Genomic DNA, 21,005 nt, shown 5'->3' with positions numbered 1-21,005 from the left:
CAATTTCCCTCTCAATTCCTCTCCAAATTAAATTTATTTGTCCCAAATTAGGCATTGTTTTCAAGTATCATGACCGAGTAATTACTTGTGCCTTTACATAGTTTAAGGTGCATGGGAAGAATTATCTAACTGACAATTTAGAGTTGGCAGTAGTTGTATTCGTCTTGAAGATTTGGAGGCATTACTTCTATAGGAAAAATGCAAGATCCATACTAACTACAAGAGTCTTAAATATTTCTTCACTCAGAAAGAATTGAACATGAGTCAAAGATGATGGTTGGAGTTGGTGAAAGTCATGATTGTGACATTAACTACCATATAGGTAAAGCTAATGCAATTATAGATGCATTGAGAAGGAAAACCATAGTCATAGCTTAATTGCCAGTACAAAAACCTCTTCTGATAGAAACCCGAAATTTTGACCTTGAATTTTGTCCCAAGCATAGTGCCCCTAAGTTATGTACTCTAACCGTGTAGTCCACTTTGAAAGAGTATTTGGGAGGGCCAACAATCCGATGAGAAATGGAGAAAGGAGGATAAATTAAAGGGCAGTACATGAAGGGACCGCTATTGAGTGGCTAACACAGATACCCTTCGAACAGAGATCATGTAGGAGGCTCATGCTTCTTTGTATTCCATTCATCTAGGGAGTACGAAGATGTATAAATATTTACATATGCTCTATTGCTGGTCGGGTACAAAGTGCTACATTGGACATTTTGTATCTGAATTTTAACTTGTCAGTAGGTTAAGGCAAAGCGCCAGAGGCCAGCGGGAATGCTTAAGCCACTCCCTATTCTTGAGTGGAAGTGGGAGAATATTATGATGGATTTTGTAGTTAGCTTGTTGAGAATAGTGAAGGGCTTCAATGCCATTTGCGTAATAGAGGAACATCTCACTAAATAAGCACACTTCCTGCCGATGAAGACGACCTTCTCTATGATGCAATACACATAGATGTACATATAGGAGATAGTAAGCTTATACGGAATTCTAGTTTCTATTGTGTCTAATAGAGACACGAGGTTTATGTCATCCTTCTGGAAGAGTTTTCATATAAACAATAAGGATAAAGTTACTATTTAGTACAGCTTTCCATCCTCAGACTGATGATAAGTCGAAAAGAGTGATTTATATTCTAAAGGACTTAATGAAATCTTGTGTGATCGACTTTCAACGGAGTTGGGAATCAAAGTTACCCCTAGTGGAGTTCACCTATAATAATAGTTTCAAGTCATCTATATGTATGGCTCCTTATGAAGCATTATATGGAAGAAAGTGTAGATCGCCTATCCACTGGGATGAGGTCATTGAAAGGGAAGAGATAGGGCCAGAGATTGTGCAGCAGAGTACCGATTTAGTAGTCAAAATTTGTGATGGGATGGAGACTACTCAAGCTGATAGAAGATTTATGGTGAAAAGAGAAGATATCTCAAGTTTGCTGTTGGAGACCACATATTTGTGCAAATAGCACCTATGAAGGGCGTTATGAGATATGATAAGAAAGGCAAGCTTAGTCCAAGATTTATTGGCCCACTCAAAATTTTGGATAGAGTGGGAACATTGGTATACAGAGTTGCCTTACTGCCTAACCCTCTGGGAGTACATATTGTTTTCCACATATCTATGCTTCATAGGTACATGTCGAATCCATCACATGTGCTGAACTATGAACCTCTGTGGCTCACATCTAATCTATCGTATGAGGAGAAGCCTACACAAATCTCAGACAGACAAGAGAGGACACTGCGGAATAAGGTAATAAAAATGGTCAAGGTTAAGTGGTTAAATCACTCCGAGGAAGATGTTACTTGGGAGTCAGAGGAAGATACGAGAAGTCACTACCCAGACTTGTGAGGTAAGTTTTAATTTTGAGGATGAAATTTTATTTAAGAGGGGAAGAATTGTAGGTTTCAAAACAAGTCCACGTAAAATTGTACTTCATAATTAAAATAAGTTAAATTGTTTAATTTATATGATGTTGATTAATTAAAAGTATTTATGTGATTAATTTTATAGTTACCTATGTTTATGGAATTTTAAGCGAATACCTGATTATTGGCCAAGATATGGAGATCAAGAATTATTTAAGAGGAATTCTAAAAAATTCTGAATTATTTTAATGCTTTAGGGGATGTTCTTTAAAAAAAATTAAAGAAATTTCTTGCTGTTTTGGAAACTATGCCTATTCTCTTATATTATGGCTAATAATGATACATATAGGATTTAATTTATATAGAGGATTTGAATATGATTAGTATTTAATTTAAATACTAATTAATGTAACTTTTAGCATAAAGATTTAGTCAAGATTTAAAATTTAGCTAATAAATTACCTAAATCTCAAAAATATGCCTACTTATATTATGGCTAAAAATTATACTTATAGGATTTTATCTATTAGAAGATTTGGATAGGATTAGTATTTAATATAAATACTAGTTAAGGTAACTTCTAGCCTAAAGATTTAGCCATGAAATAAAATTTAGCTAATAAATTACCTAAATTTCAAAAATATGCCTATTAAATAGGCTTATATTATGGCTAATAATGATACATGCAGAATTTAATTTATTTAGTAATAATTTACTTAATTATGGGGCATAGACTTGGAGCAACAAATAAATATGACCTAGGATTATCATCATGGAGGGAATTCAAAAAAAAAAAAAATGGGAGAGAAATCATGAGTTTTGTGGTGAGAAATCAAAGGCGAAGTCGTGACCTATCGTTACCTCGCTCCATCACATCAATAGTTGATTCTACATGTGTTTAGACGCAAAGGCATGTTCTATCCTTTTTCTTGATGCCTTAGTTAGATCATATGTTGTGTTGATAGCATGTTTATGTGTGAAAAAAATGCTCCATGCCTCGATCTTCTTATGTTGTTTAAGTTTATGTTGTATGTATGTATGTATGAGGGTAAGAAAATGTTTTTGAGGAATGTGATTTGACTGTGGCCAATCTCTTTATGTATGGGTGGAGTTATGAACTAGAGGTCTACACCCAGAGAGCTTGCCAAATTATGTATGGGTAGTAGTTTTATTCTGAGGTTCAGATCCTTACCAACCGAGTGCTATGGTGAATGTTTGATCAAATGATTATGTTATGGCGCCACTTTCAGGGAACTGTACTCTACCTAGGATGTTTATGTTTATGTTATCTAAGCATTTAAGTTAAACCCTTTTTTGTATGATTTACTTTAGTGCATGTGTTCTTATATTATTATTTGTTATCATGATTGGAACGTGCTGAGTCCTTAGATTCATTAGATCTGATTGATATAAGAGGCGAGACAGATGATGAGATTGGAGGCCTTGGCAATTGAGCAACCTCGGAATGCTGACAATACAATCCAAAGGCCTTTCAATTTATATTTTCGTATTTTTTTGTTAGCTTTACAAAAAGATTAATCCTAGAATCTTTTTTTGCAAAATGTTTTCAAGATTTTTGGACTAGTTTATTGCCTTTAATTTTAATCCATTATCTATGAAGATTAGTGTATTGGCTTTATGGGTCTCGTGTTATTGCTGGGCTTTCTTTTGATTAATTATGTTCAAAAAAATTGGTAGTGTTATTCTTAAATAATTTTCTTCCAAACATTTAGGTTTGGACTTTAAAGTGTTTCGAGATGCCCAATATATAATAAGTCATCCATTTCGAAATATAGTCGAGTAAAATGCTTATATTAAAAAAATGACACTTGTGTTGTAAAAAGAACAGTTCTGTTTATACTGTTAAAAATTAATGTACTAAGTAGTTAATCTTGTTAAGTAACTAGTTCATAAATTTGAGAAGTATGTATTAAGAGATTTTCTTATGTGATGTGAAGTAATTGTATTTTTAAGAACTGTAACGTGTTCTAGATTCCTAATGTAAATTGCTTATAATAGGAAGTACATAAGAAATACATAGATTATTCAAGATAGTACTTTTATATTCACAGTGCTTTTTAAGTAGTAACTCACTAATAATGTATTATTAGTTGTCGTGTATTCTTATGCACTTAAGTGGGTAGTTAATAACAAAAGTTATTTAGCTATAAAGTGTAGATTTATCAAGATCATGAGTAGTTTTAATCATACGATTTTGTAAGTAACTCAATTTTATTGTTTTTTTAATCTTTTCATGAGCATGTTTGAAACTATTGATTAATGACATACAAAGATTAGTACCTGATATTTATTTAACATTACAATAAAAGAAAACAATGTGGCTAGTACTAGAAATATTAATTGTCCATTAGAAATTATGAATTGCTCAATTAAGTCTCAAAATTTTTAGTTTTTTCAAGGAGCTGAATTACTACTGGTATAAACATAGAAGAATATTTAAGTTTCTTTTCTTGAGTATACATATACAGACATTTTGGAATAGATTTAGGGTTATTTCAAGCTTGGTCATGCCTCAAGGCACAACTTTGCCACTCTTGGCTATGGTTTACATGTCGCAGTCATGCCTCCGAGCACGGCTAGGGGGCCATGCCCCTACTTATAAAGGAAGGGGGGAAGGAGGGGGAGGGGTTTCTCTCCTTTTTGGAGATATCTTGGGGTTTGGGGATTAGCCCGTTTCCTTAGGAAAAGATTTTTTCTTCTAGGGAAAACCCTAGATCCATCATCCAAAGAGACGTCAATGATCCGTCCTTCTCCGGAGTAAGAGAACAACTACAACAATAGTAGAATTCATGGTTATGTATTTCTCCCCTCTTTATTTCACGTATTGAGTTGCAAAATGCTATTTCTTTATCTATTGGTTGTGTTTTCATTCTCTTTAGGGTAGATTCTCCATATATAGAGGGAGCAATTAGAATGTGATATTGATATATTGTTCACTTATATCTTTATGACTTGCTTTATTGTGCTGTGCTTTATTCATGTTTGACAAAATGTGTGCATGGTAAATGCATATGGATTAGGGTGGATTGATCATCTTGTAGAGGAGAAGCATTAGATTATATGACCACGGGACCCTATGATAGGGGATATCTTTTAAAGTAGATTTTCTAGAACGATCCTCTTGAAAGGAGGTTAATTCACTACAAAGGGATTGACTTAATAAGTTTTCTCCAACTTAATATTAGGAAATTATTTGTATAATCTAGGAATTGTATGACCAAGTGCCCTTAGTTAGTGATAAAGGGTATCTCTTTAACTAGACTTTCTAAGTTACCTTTTCACTTAATAGCATTAATCTAATGTTAGAAAGTAATTGACAAACTCTAGAAATTATATGACTAGGGAGCTATTTGTGACAGAAGTATCTATTTAACATGATTTTCTGGGATTTCTTATTTATTTAATGACATTATAACTTGGTATAAACTCTCCAGTATGATCTTTGGGAGGTCATACCATTATTTGGTTAGAATCCCTACATTAGTATAAGCTTGGAGGTAAGGTGATGAATATTCGTAGAGACATTAACTAGCATCATTGTGAAATAGAAATCCTAAGATCAATCCTCCAATCTGTAACGCCCCGCCCCTTCCTACTCAAGCTGACGGGGGTTACTTATCTTTTTTTTTTCTTCTTATTTTATCTTACTTATTTGCTTGTTAATAATCCTCTCTACTTAAAACAGCGGAAGTCTTGTTTATAGTATATATATATTTTTAAAAGCTTTTCTTTTACTTTTCAAATTATCATCACTAACTACCTATCGCATAAAGTCACATAGCATGCTTAACATAAATTTAAGCCATAATACTAATAAGCATGATGAAATGTCATGAAGTCATGAAAGAACGACATAAGCATAATTCTTATTAGATAAAAGCAGGTCTTTCTCTTTTAGCCGAGCCACTACTACACACATCCATCTTGCCCCTCCTGCTGCTCCCTTAGTACATCCATTCCTTGCCTTTATCTGTGGTACAAGGAAAGTAAGCTATGAGCACACAAGGCTCAGTAAGATCCTTCCTATTCACAAAAATCGTAAAGCATAACATGAAGACATAAAGCATAGCATATTCATAGACATAAAGCATAAAGATAACTCATCATATCATGTATAGAAGCATCATAGCGTAATATAATCGTAAGGTATCATAGCATATCATAAAGTGCATCCTAGCATAATATAACATAATCATAAGTATCATGGCATATCATAACATAATCATAAAGTGCATCCTAGCATAACATAACATAATCATAAATATCATGGCATATCATAACATAATCATAAAGTGCATCCTAGCATAACATAACATAGTCATAAGTATTATGCGAGATGACTTTCAAAACATGTATCATGAAAAATATATGCAACATGTCTTTTGAAAACTTATTACATACATACTTAAACATAATCTCAACATGATTAGGGCCCCGGCTTGTACCACATACATAAATGTGCGCGTCCTATGTAGGTCCAAGGTAGCAAGTCTCGAACCCTACAAGGCATACATACTAGGCCCGTTTCTTAGTCCATCGACCTAGGGGCACTTAGGAGCCCATCCCTAACGAGGCCCGTTTCTTAGTCCATCGACCCCGGGGCACTTATGGAGCCCACCCTTGGTACAAGCCATAAAAAGTAAAGTAGCATGTCATACATATCACAATTTTTATCATATCATGCATATTATATTTCCTTTCATATCATGAAGAGTGCTCTTAGTCCCAACTAATAGGGAAGCAACTCTTAGGCATAACATAAAGCATGCATAATTGGGCACACAACACATCATGAATTTGGGCACACAGCACATCATGATCGCATGCATAATTGGGCACACAGCACATCATAAAATTGGGCACATAGCACATCATAAACGCATGCATAATTGGGCACACAACACATCATGAATTTGGGCACATAACACATCATAAGGGTCATCATCATGCATAGGTCATAAGCATACATAAATGAGCAGAGAAACATAACATATTCTTATCATATCATGAAGCATTGCATGTGAGACACATAGAATTTCATAATTGGGTCTCTAACCCAAATATCATGAAGTGGCCGAAACATGTAGTTGTTGACTAGGTTAACAAGCACCATAAAAACATATGAACTCTAAATCATTATCATATCATATATCATAAGGAACATCATGAGCATGTTTAACATGGGTTCTAAGTTAAGCTTTTATTCTTGTCATGGCCGAAACCTAGCAAGCATGTTTCTAGGTTACAAGTAGCATTAAAGCTTGGGGACCCTAAATAAATATCATAACACATATCATAAGGAACATCTTGAGCATGTTTAGTTTGGGTTCCAAGCTTCCTAAGTCTTTAAACATGTCATGGCCGAAACTTATCAAGCATCACATTTGGTTACAATCAACATACAAGCATGTGAACCCTAAACTAATATCATTTCATATACCATAAGGAACATCATGAGCATGGTTAGTTTAGGTTCTAGGTTTCCTAAGCTTGTAAACTTGTCATGGCCGAAACCCTAGTAAGCATAATTCTAGGTTACAAGTAGCATGAAAGCATATGAACCCTAAACCAATATCATAACATTTATCACAAGGAACATCTTGACCAAGTTTAGTTTGAGTTCTAAGCTTCCTAAGTCTTTAAACCTAATGTGGCTGAAACTTGTTAAGTATGCAACTAGGTTTTCAAGTGGCATAAAACCATGGGAACCCTAAACCAATTTCATAGCAATTATTATAAGGAACAACATGAGCATAGTTAGGTTAGGTTCTAAGTTTCCTAGGCCCTTAAACTTGTTATGGCCGAAACTTGTAAAGCTTGGAACTAGGTTTCAAGTGTCATAAAAGCATGGGAACCCTAAATAAATTTCATAGCAATTATTACAAGGAACATCATGAGCATAATTAGGTTAGGTTCTAAGTTTCCTAGGCCCTTAAACTTGTTATGGCCGAAACCTCATGAGCATGAAATACAGTTTCAAATCAACATACAAGCATGAGAAATATCATGTTAACTTCATATCTTGTCATAAGGAAAATCATGGCATGCTTGGTTTAGGTTTAAGTTCTCCTAGGTCCTTAATTTTGTCTTGGCCGAGAGTTTTAAGGAGAGAAATCTTAATTCTAAGCAACATACAAGTATGAGAATACTAAACAAATCTCTTATAAAAAAAAGTACATATCATAAAAATCATGGTGAGCATATTTAGGACTTAATTTTTCCTAAGGGTCTTATTCTTGTTGGCCGAATTTACCATGGATCACACCTTAAGTTTTTAGAAATCTATTTTCATAAAGGAAAGCACCAATGAACTACTTGTACCACAGGTGAGGGAATACTTACTTCCTTTCGCTTGTGTTTTTTCTTAAGGAAAAGGTACCCTAGGTGCAAAGGAAGGAGAGAGCTTCTTCTTCTTGCACCTCCTTTTGTTTCTCTTGCTTGGAAGGGGTAGATCTTGAAGGCTTCTTCTTGTAAATTAGTTTTCTTGGAGAGGAAACTTAGCCTAGATTTTGGAATAAGGAAAGGGAGGGGCTCTTGGTTTTGGTGGAGAATGAAGAAGGAGAAGGAAGGAGGAAGAAAAAGAATTAAATCTCTTATTTTTCTTCTCCCAATCCTATTTATTCCTCTGTAAATGAAGCATGTCTTCATTCATTCCCTCAACTCCTCTTTTCCCTCATTCCTTTAATCCCACGAAAATAGAGAGAGGGAGGGAAGTAGTCAATTTATCTTTTGCTTGCTTCTTCTCTTAACCAAGAGGAAGGGAAGGTAAGCAACTTGGTTTTCTCTTGCTCTTTTACTTAACCATCTTCTCTCCTTTAACTACCATTTCTATTCTCTTTTATTCACTTATCATTCATTATTCTAGTGGTTACAATCCACTAATTTAACTCTATTACTTGTGGGAGGTTCAAGGTTCAATCCTTGACCTCACCTCTTCTTATTCTATTTTGGTTTCTATTTTTTCCTTTTTTCTTTTCTCTTATTCTTTTTATTTTTTTTATGCTCTAAAGAAAATAACACCCATATACTTATCTTATAATTTCGTGGGTGTTACAGTACCTCATACCTCATAGAAAGTTCGTCCTCGAACTTAGAATAGCAACGTCAGGTGGTACCGGACTTCCGGCTGAGTGCATCGGCCACCTTGTTCGCTTTTCCTGGATGATAAAAGATTTCACAATCGTAATCCTTGACTAGCTTGAGTCATCTGCGTTGTCTCATGTTTAGGTCTTTCTGCGTGAAGAAATATTTCAGACTCTGGTGGTCTGTATAAATCCTGCACTGGGCTCCATATAAGTAATGCCTCCATGTTTTCAGTGTGAAGACCACAGCTGCTAATTCTAAATCATGGATGGGGTAATTTCTCTCATGCTCTTTGAGTTGTCTAGAGGCATAGGCGGTGACTTTACCATCTTGCATGAGTACAGCTCCAAGTCCTAGTAAGGAAGCATCGCTATAAATATCAAAGCCTTTGTTACTTTCCGGAAGAGTAAGGATCGGAGCACTGGTCAGTCTCCGTTTCAGTTCCGTAAAACCCTTCTCGCAGTCGTCCGTCCATTCATACTTTTTGTTTTTCTTGGTGAGAATCGCCATAGGGGCTGTAATTTTGGAGAAATCCTCTACGAACTTCCTGTAGTAGCCCGCTAGTCCAAGAAAACTTCTGATTTCACTGGCACTCTTTGGCCTGTTCCAGTTACTTACAGCTTCAATCTTGCTTGGATCTACCATGACTCCATCCTTGGAGATAACATGACCCAAGAATATTACTTGGTCTAACCAGAACTCGCACTTGGAGAACTTCGCATATAGTTGTTTTTCTCGGAGGATCTGCAGTACAATATTCAGATGTTCGGCATGTTCTTCCTGGGTTCTTGAATAGATGAGAATATCGTCAATGAAGACGATCACAAATTTATCGAGATATGCCATAAATATCCGATTCATCAAATCCATGAACACAGCAAGGGCATTTGTCACTTCGAAGGGCATAACTACGAACTCATAGTGTCTGTATCTTGTTCGAAAGGCTGTCTTTGGTATATCATCTTGTTTCACTTTCACTTGATGATAGCCGGACCTTAGGTCAATCTTAGAGAAGACGGTTGCTCCCTTCAATTGGTTGAACAGGTCGTCGATCCATGGAAGGGGGTATCTGTTCTTGATTGTCGCATTGTTCAGCGCTCGATAGTCTATACACATTCGCATAGACTCATCCTTCTTCCTCACAAATAGTACTGGGGCTCCCCATGGAGAGTGACTAGGGCGAATAAGTCCCTTGTCGAGTAACTTCCGTAGCTATTCTTGAAGTTCCTTCAACTCAGTCGGCGCCATCCGGTAAGGTGATTTAGAGATCTGTTAGTACCAGGAACTAATTCAATCGTAAATTCTATTTCTCTATCAGGGGCTAATTCCGGTAGTTCATCGGGAAATACTTCTGGATAGTTGCATACCACCCTGACCTCTTCTAGCTTCTGGCCCCCGGTTTGCCTTGTATCAATCACGTGCGCTAGAAATCCAGTACAATCCTTGTCTAACATCCTCTGTACCTTTATAGCTGATAAGAATCTTTCAGTTTCTTTCCCAGGTTCCCCAATGAATTCAAACATCGGTTCAACTTCAGGTCAGAAGACTACTTTTCTCTTACGGCACTCGATTAAACGCCGTACTTGCTCAAGAAATCCATGCCCAGTATAATATCATAATCCCGCATGTCGAGTACTATCAGATTGCAGTAGAGTTCCCTGTCTGCGATTCGGATAGCTATGACCCGCAGTATATGATCTGATGGCATAACTTCCCCGGATGGTAGAGTTGTTAAGAACGTGCCATTTAGTGTTTGGGGTGGCATGTCTAATTTCTTCATAAATGGTGCTGAGACGAACGAGTGTGTCGCCCCAGTATCAAATAATACTATAGCATACTGACTGAAAATAGGCAGCTGACCTGTAACGACAGTAGAGGCGCTCGCCACATCTTCTTTAGTAAGCGAGAAAACCCTGGCGTTCGTTGTAGTTGGCGGGGCTTCCAATCTCCCTTGGCTAATCGGTGTCCCTTCAATAGCAGCTTGCATCTGATGTAATTGTGAGGGGGCACTCTTGTTCTGGTTATTCTGCTGGGGTGGTGCCTGAAACCGATTAGTGCAGTCTCTGGCCAGATGTCCTTCCCCTCCGTAATTATAGCACTTTCTTGTACCCTTGTGGCATACTCCGGAATGCAGCTTTCCGCAAATAGTGCACTGAGGGTATTTTGGTTGCTTATTCACTGAGCCACCTTTAGCATTGTCCCATTGTTTCCTTTTTCCGGTAGAGGTCCCTTTCCAGCTTGTTCTGGTACCTGAGGGTCTCTGTCCTTCTGTTCGGGCCTGATTCTTGTTCTCGTTCATCGCTTTCTGATAATGTTCTGTGATTAGGGCACTGCTGACCAATTCCTCTGTAGTCTGCGGTCTATTAATTCCGCCGGCCACGTTCAGTGCTATCTCAGGTCGAAGCATCTTCAGCATCAGTCTGACCCTTTCTCTTTCTGTGTGAACCAACTCTGGACATAGGCGTGCTAGACGGTTGAAGCGCTTTACTGCTTCATTCACTGATAGGTCACCTTGCCGAAACTCGGTGAACTCGTCGTAATGCTGGTTTGTCACTTGCATATGGAAGAATTCTTCGAAGAACTCTGTCTCGAAGTCCGTCCAGTCATCAGATTAATCTGTCTCTTTGCCTTCACTCTTTCCCACCACATTCTTGCGTCTCCGGAAAAGCAGAATGATACACATTTGATCTTTTCCGATACGGGCCAATCCAGTAATTCCACTATGCTTTCCACTGTCTTGAACCAGGCCTGAGCGTCCCATGGCTCGCAAGTACCTGAGAAGTTTTCCGGCTTCAGCCTTAGCCACTATATCAAGTAGGTCTCCTGTCAGACCACTGGAACAGGGGCTATCGGTGGTACTGGTGCAACTACTGGGATGACGGGCACTGCAATCTGATTTACTGGCGGGGTGGCAGGATTTTCTTGCTGACCCATCAAAGTCGTGATCAGCTATTGTTGCTCCGTGATCTGACGCTGGAGGTCAGTAACTACCTGGGTCAGATCTGGTGGAGTTGCTGTCTCGTCTGCTCGGGTAGTACGTCTTCTAGCCATGCTTATCTTCATTAAATGACAATGAATTATCGTTATTTCTATCCAGGCTAACATAAGATCATTATCATTCTTATTCTATCATCATGCATACCTAAACTAGAACTGTGACTTATCATCATCAAGAATAAGTAAACAAGCATAATATTAAAGCATCATAGAAGAATTAAATTAAGCATATAGATTCTTACTTGGAGCGGCAAGATGGAGGCTTGACAAGTGTGTAGTGAAAAGGCTAAACCTGGCTCTGATACCAAACTGTAACGCCCCGCCCCTTTCTGCTCAAGCTGACGGGAGTTACTTATCTTTTTTTTTTCTTCTTATTTATCTTACTTATTTGCTTGTTAATAATCCTCTCTACTTAAAACAGCGGAAGTCTTGTTTATAGTATATATATTTTTTTAAAACTTTTCTTTTACTTTTCAAATCATCATCACTAACTACCTATCGCATACAGTCACATAGCATGCTTAACATAAATTTAAGCCATAATACTAATAAGCATGATGAAATGTCATGAAGTCATGAAAGAACGACATAAGCATAATTCCCTTGCCTTTATCTGTGGTACAAGGAAAGTAAGCTATGAGCACAAAAGGCTGAGTAAGATCCTTCCTACTCACAAAAACTGTAAAGCATAACATGAAGACATAAAGCATAGCATATTCATAGACATAAAGCATAACGATAACTCATGATATCATGTATAGAAGCAGCATAGCGTAACATAATCGTAAGGTATCATGGCATATCATAAAGTGCATCCTAACATAACATAACATAATCATAAATATCATGGCATATCATAACATAATCATAAAGTGCATCCTAGCATAACATAACATAATCATAAATATCATGACATATCATAACATAATCATAAAGTGCATCCTAGCATAACATAACATAGTCATAAGTATTATGCGAGATGACTTTCAAAACATGTATCATGAAAAATATATGTAACATGTCTTTTAAAAACTTATTACATACATACTTAAACATAGTCTCAACATGATTAGGGCCCCGGCTTGTATCACATACATAAATGTGCACGTCCTATGTAGGTCCAAGGTAGCAAGTCTCGAACCCTACAAGGCATACATACTAGGCCCGTTTCTTAGTCCATCGACCTAGGGGCACTTAGGAGCCCATCCCTAACGAGGCCCGTTTCTTAGTCCATCGACCCTGGGGCGCTTATGGAGCTCACCCTTGGTACAAGCCATAAAAAGTAAAGTAGCATGTCATACATATCACAATTCTTATCATATCATGCATATTATATTTCCTTTCATATCATGAAGAGTGCTCTTAGTCCCAACTAATAGGGAAGCAACTCTTAAGCATAACATAAAGCATGCATAATTGGGCACACAACACATCATGAATTTGGGCACACATTACATCATGATCGCATGCATAATTGGGCACACAACACATCATAAAATTGGGCACATAGCACATCATTAACGCATGCATAATTGGGCACACAACACATCATGAATTTGGGCACATAACACATCATAAGGGTCATCATCATGCATAGGTCATAAGCATACATAAATGAGCATAGAAGCATAGCATATTCTTATCATATCATGAAGCATTGCATGTGAGACACATAGAATTTCATAATTGGTTCTCTAACCCAAATATCATGAAGTGGCCGAAACATGTAGTTGTTTACTAGGTTAACAAGCACCATAAAAACATATGAACCCTAAATCATTATCATATCATATATCATAAGGAACATCATGAGCATGTTTAACATGGGTTCTAAGTTAAGCCTTTATTCTTGTCATGGCCGAAACCTAGCAAGCATGTTTCTAGGTTACAAGTAGCATGAAAGCTTGGGGACCCTAAATAAATATCATAACACATATCATAAGGAACATCTTGAGCATGTTTAGTTTGGGTTCCAAGCTTCCTAAGTCTTTAAACATGTCATGGCCGAAACTTATCAAGCATCACATTTGGTTACAATCAACATACAAGCATGTGAACCCTAAACTAATATCATTTCATATACCATAAGGAACATCATGAGCATGGTTAGTTTAGGTTCTAGGTTTCCTAAGCTTGTAAACTTGTCATGGCCGAAACCCTAGTAAGCACAATTCTAGGTTACAAGTAGCATGAAAGCATGTGAACCCTAAATCAATATCATAACATTTATCACAAGGAACATCTTGAGCAAGTTTAGTTTGAGTTCTAAGCTTCCTAAGTCTTTAAACCTAATGTGGCCGAAACTTGTTAAGTATGCAACTAGGTTTTCAAGTGGCATAAAACCATGGGAACCCGAACCAATTTCATAGCAATTATTACAAGGAACATCATGAGCATAGTTAGGTTAGGTTCTAAGTTTCCTAGGCCCTTAAACTTGTTATGGCCGAAACTTGTAAAGCTTGGAACTAGGTTTCAAGTGTCATAAAAGCATGGGAACCCTAAATAAATTTCATAGCAATTATTACAAGGAACATCATGAGCATAATTATGTTAAGTTCTAAGTTTCCTAGGCCCTTAATCTTGTTATGGCCGAAACCTCATGAACATGAAATACAGTTTCAAATCAACATACAAGCATGAGAAATATCATGTTAACTTCATATCTTGTCATAAGGAAAATCATGGCATGCTTGGTTTAGGTTTAAGTTCTCCTAGGTCCTTAATTTTGTCTTGGCCGAGAGTTTTAAGGAGAGAAATCTTAATTCTAAGCAACATACAAGTATGAGAATACTAAACAAATCTTTTATAAAAAAAAGTACATATCATAAAAATCATGGTGAGCATATTTAGGACTTAATTTTTCATAAGGGTCTTATTCTTGTTGGCCGAATTTACCATGGATCACACCTTAAATTTTTAGAAATCTATTTTCATAAAGGAAAGCACCTATGAACTACTTGTACCACAGGTGAGGGGATACTTACTTCCTTTCTCTTGTGGTTTTTCTTAAGGAAAATGTACCCTAGGTGCAAAGGAAGGAGAGAGCTTCTTCTTCTTGCACCTCCTTTTGTTTCTCTTGCTTGGAAGGGGTAGATCTTGAAGGCTTCTTCTTGTAAATTAGTTTTCTTGGAGAGGAAACTTAGCCTAGCTTTTGGAATAAGGAGAGGGAGGGGCTCTTGGTTTCGGTGGAGAATGAAGAAGGATAAGGAAGGAGGAAGAAAAAGAATTAAATCTCTTGTTTTTCTTCTCCCAATCCTATTTATTCCTATGTAAATGAAGCATGTCTTCATTCATTCCCTCAACTCCTCTTTTCCCTCATTCCTTTAATCCCACGAAAATAGAGAGAGGGAGGGAAGTAGGCAATTTATCTTTTGCTTGCTTCTTCTCTTAACCAAGAGGAAGGGAAGGTAAGCAACTTGGTTTTCTCTTGCTCTTTTACTTAACCATCTTCTCTCCTTTAACTACCATTTCTATTCTCTTTTATTCACTTATCATTCATTATTCTAGTTGTTACAATCCACTAATTTAACTCTATTACTTGTGGGAGGTTCAAGGTTCAATCCTTGACCTCACCTCTTCTTATTCTATTTTGGTTTCTATTTTTTTTTCTTTTCTCTTATTCTTTTTATTTTTTTTATGCTCTAAAGAAAATAACACCCATATACTTATCTTATAATTTCGTGGGTGTTACACAATCACTCTCCTCTCTCTTGCTCTCTCAACCTCTAGTTCTTAAGACTTCATCTAATTTTCGATCGTCTAGATAACTTGTTTTATAAAATTTACTAGTGCTTAATCGACTGTCCCTATGAGATTGATATTTTTTTAGCTTGACGATATTCCTTGCACTTTCATATGGACAAATAAGGTAAGAGCATGAAGTGGCATGGATATGCCTTTCATAAATGGCATAGCCATGGGGGGTCCTGGAAATGAGGCACGGTCATGCCTTTGGGACACGACTTGCTTGTGTGAAGTATATTGGAGATGAGGCACGGGCCATGTCAAAAGATACAGCCCTAGGATTTTGCCTTGCTGGAGCGAGACATGACTGTGCCATAAGGAACAACTGTGCCATGGTTCTGCTGGGGCACGACTCTAGCTAGCTCCTAGGGGACATGATCGTGTCTTTTGGAGTAACGACAATGTTAGCTTGAACACAGTAGTGCCACGAGGCATGACCATATTTGCTGATTTTCCTCCAAAGCTGCTCCAATGTTTATTTTTGCTCCGTTCTCACTCTAAACTGCACCCTATCAATGAAAACATGTAAAAGGTAGATCTTCAAATAAAAAGAGTAATTATCCTGATACAATCATAAAATAGGGTGTGATTACCTAAATCATGCTCAAGAAATACAAGTAGATGTATGCCAAATAATGCATAAAAATATATATAATCTACGCACATCAGTTGTGCGTTTTATAATTATGTTATTGGTTTAATTTAGAATGGTTAGAGATAAAAAAAAGTTTTAACCAACTTTGACAACATAACATTGGAATGAATTGGGATGATAGTATGCTAAGGAATTTTGTCGAAGGCATGTTTAGGTCGAATCATATATGTCCTGTTTAGGAATTATGAGAAATTTGACAAGGGCACTTTTTATTTCATATTTCACTTATTAATAAAAGACCAAGTTGGTTATATATTTATTTCAGTTCAATACTGAATGAATAAGTATAATAATTATTGGTTAGTCTTAGGAAGATCGTACCGGTTCCACTGTACAAAAATTTTGTACAAGTGTCGAACCTTTCCTTAAATAACCTATTGTGTTCTTTAGAAGTTGAATTAGGAATCACAAATGGAACTTAACATTATTGATTCCAAATTTAACTTATCTATTCTTAATGATTTAGACTTGGATCGCAAGCGAAATTTAACACTATTGATCCAAATCCACCTACGTTATAAATTTAATTAAATATTAATTTCCAAAATTGGCTTCCAGGTTAAACATGACGAGACACAAGACCTTCTTGGATATGGGAGCAACCACCACTTCCTACACAAAGCCTTTTAAGGAAAGCTAATATTTAATTTCCTTATATAACTCTAGGTTTAACAAAAAAGAACAATCGAATCACAAATTTGAAAAACAAAGAAAAACACAAACACGAATTACTAATTCGAAAAATTAGAATCTATTGCCTCTTGTGTTTGGAATTCTAACAAAGAAAAATAACTAGCATGATGCGGAAGAAAATTACTAGTTATACCTTTTCTTTGCAAGCTAATGACCTCAAGATCTTCTGCCGTATTTCTCACCTCGCCTTGGACGTCGTGTGGGCGACGATCCTCCAAGATGAACACCACCCGAAGACTTCTTCCTCCTCCTCTAGAATTCGGCCACCAACACCATCAAGGAGCAAAAGAGAGCAAAGGGAAAAGAGAGGGAGAGAGGGGCTGGCCACTTGAGGATCACCAAGGCAAATAAGGGAAGAATTTTTACAAAAATTAAAATCTTCCTCTAGTTTTTCCATTTCCCTTTTTATTTTTCCTTTTTTCCCTCTTCATTGAATCAATCACCAAATCATGGATTGATTCGATGATGATTTGGCCGGCCCCTTGCTTAGGCACCAAGCAAGGGTGGCCGACCACTTATAGGAAGGAATAATAATTTTTTTTATAAAATTTTACAAGAATAAATCCTCTTATAAAATTTTACAAGCTCCCTTTCCTAAAGTGGATGTTAAAAAGGAAAGTTTTAAAAAATTAAAATCATGTTTTAAAATTTAAAACTTCTCTTCTAAAAATTTCTTTTTTTAACATGATTACAAAAATAGAAAATTTTAATTTTTAAACTTCTCTTCCATTTTTCTAAAACCATGAGGATGGTTAAAAAATGAAAGTTTTAAAACTTTTAAAACTCTCTATTAAACTATGTGACCTAATTCAAATAAGGAAAGTTTTTTAAATTAAAATCTCTCTTTTAAAACTTATAGTTTTCTACAAAGAGAAGATTTTAAAAATTCAAAACACCCCTCCTATTTGAATTTATTATGGTCGGCCCCTACTTGCTTGGTCACCAAGCAAGAGGGCCGACCCTCTTAAGGAGATGGTGGCCGGCCATTGCTTGGTCACCAAGCAATGGGCCGACCTCCTTTCTTGGACACCAAGAAGGGCTTTTAATGAGTGGTTTATAAGGCACTAGTGAGGCTACGACAAAGACCTAGAGGAGAAATTTGTTTTGGCCTTCCGATGAGCTTGAGTATCCCGTGTTCGCCCCGAACACACAACTCAAGTTCATCAACAATAACTTATTCCACTAGAGAGTTATTGTTGTACTACCACACCAATCCCAAATTACATTATGAGCTCCTTCTTACCATGAGTGTGTTAGTCTCCTTGTGTTTAAGATAACGAATGTCCACTAATTAAGTAAGTTACTGACAACTCAATTAATATCTAAGTCCAAGAGTAGTACCACTCAACCTCATTGTTATGTCGGACTAAGTCCACCTGCATGGTTTACCATGACAATTCTTATGAGCTCCTCTTGGGGACATTCTCAATTTAGATTACTAGGACACAGTTTCCTTCTATAATCAACAACACACACTATAAGTAATATTATTTCCCAACTTATCGGGCCTGTTGAGTTATCAAGCTTAATCTCACTCTTTGATAAGTTGAAGAAATAGATACTAAATATATATGCTTGTTATTATATTAGGATTAAGAATACACACTTCCATAATAACTAAGGTCTAGTTCTTTTATTAAGTCAGTATAAAAAGAACTTACCTAAAATGGTCTTACTCAATACACTTAGAGTGTACTAGTGTAATTTATTAGTCAAGATAAACTAATACCTAATTACACTACGACTATACCAATGGTTTGTTCATTTCCATCTTAGTCGTGAACAATTGTTTATAATTTATAAAGAGTTGATAACATGATCTTCTGTGTGTGACACCATACACCATGTTATCTACTTTATAAATTAATTGAACAACTATATTCAACAAATAAATATAGACATTTGACCAATGTGATTTTTTTATTTCAAAAATAAATGTTTACAAAAGCTAGGCTTTTAGTATACACTCTAATAATAATATCCTAGGATAATACGTTTTAGTCTACAACTATCAATTGGTTGAATTGATAGTGGGATGTTGTGGATATATAGAACACTACTCATAACTATTCCTAGTCAAACATTAATATACAAGGACAATATTAATGAGTTGAGACTCGCATGTAGGTTAATGAACAATATTAATCTCACAAGTCATGAATATGAGATATCAGGTTGACATATGGGTATATATTAGAGAATATGTACTGAATGATCCATCATGAGAATGTTTCATGGATCATTATATGAGTGTCATAAATATTCTCATGTGACTATTAGTATGAAAAGTCCTTAGACCTGAAGTCACTATGGTTTCCTATATAAGCAGTTGTATATTTGGGTATTGACAAACGTCACCTATAATAGGGTGGCACTACAACAAAAACCTTCATAGACATCGGTTTTCCACCGGTGTCTATTTCATTTTCGACCGATGTCTATGAAACCGATGTTAAAAGTCTGCTATTTTAGACATCGGATTAAAACCGGTGTAGTATCACTTAACGACACCGGTTTTACAGTGGTGGAAAACCGATGTAATATTAGTTAATAACACCGGTTTTACAGCGGTGGAAAACCGATGTAATATGTATATTTTTTCACAAATTTGATTTCCGAAACCATGAAAAATCGACAATAACAAAAAAATACACAAATATTCATAAATTATACAAATATTCTTCATTCAATAATATCCATAAAATACACAAATATTAACAAATTATATAAATAATCTTCTTAGAACAATATCCATAAAATACCCAAACATTCTTTTTACATCAAAAGCTAGCTAATAGATATACTATCCCTAACCATTAATGGGTACCCCACGGAGTAGTAGGCCTCACTTCCTGTCCAGATCCAACATTCAATCCTTTCCCTAGGTCCCATAGCATAGTTCAGTGGTCGGCTCTGAAGTCCTCAGTGGTAGAAGTCCGACCCCATTCTCCTTTTCTCGTTCGCACCTCCCTTTTCCCAGTCATCCCTCTTCCCTGTCATCTGTGCAATTAGTTTGTAAATTCAAATAACCAGAACACGAGAAAAATATACATATTCAATGACATTCAATAAAATATATAATATAGTTAAACAAAGTGAAGACCTTGACAAAATTAAGACTCCAATGGTTTAGTCATGCATATTGCATAGAGTTCAATTGAGGAGTAAGAACTAAGAACCATATAGCTGACCAAATAGTTAGCAAAAATATGGGTTCATTGATGTTGATAATATATTTCTCTGTCCTATTTACTAATAACCACCTGATATGGGTTCATTAAAAAATTTTGTCATATTTTGTCAAAATTAGAATCAACTAGCTATAGACTGAAACTGAGCCTAAGCAGAATCAGAATCATAAACTTGCTGAACAATCTTGGGCATCCTACAATAGATTATCCAAAAGTTGCAGAACAAAGTTGTAAAAAGTAGTAAAAGATTTGCAACTCTTATTCGATGCATAACAACAATTTTGATTTTGACACACGAGGCATTAACACTTGTTTTAACTTGACGCTATCTACTTGATAAAGTCAAGCAAAGACATTTACCTTCACTTCGATCCTTGAATCCTCGAATAATACATGCAAGACTCCAAGGCCTTCCACCAGAGCATGCTTTTGCTCCACCTTTTAATATGCCATTGTGTTGCTTCACTCTGAGAATATGTCATCTTTTGTCAAACAATGGGAAGGGTTTCACTTACATATGCACGAATCTATATATTCATCAACAACATCTTCCTGCCAGACGAATCTAATGAAGGTAAAGGCACACAAATAATACAAAAAAAAATTCTTCTGAGTGTGTGTTGATAAAATATGGCTACGCACCTTAAAAGTCCTCATATTTAACAGAGAAACTTTTCCACCTGATGCAGACGTTGCATAAGAGTCATTCTTAGATAAAGCAATACAAGCAGTTGCTTCTTCTGGATT

This window comes from Zingiber officinale, chromosome 1B (genome assembly GCF_018446385.1).
Source record: "Zingiber officinale cultivar Zhangliang chromosome 1B, Zo_v1.1, whole genome shotgun sequence".
NCBI lineage: Eukaryota > Viridiplantae > Streptophyta > Magnoliopsida > Zingiberales > Zingiberaceae > Zingiber > Zingiber officinale.
The sequence above is the reverse complement of the archived record's forward strand: the minus strand, read 5'-3'. Positions refer to the sequence as shown.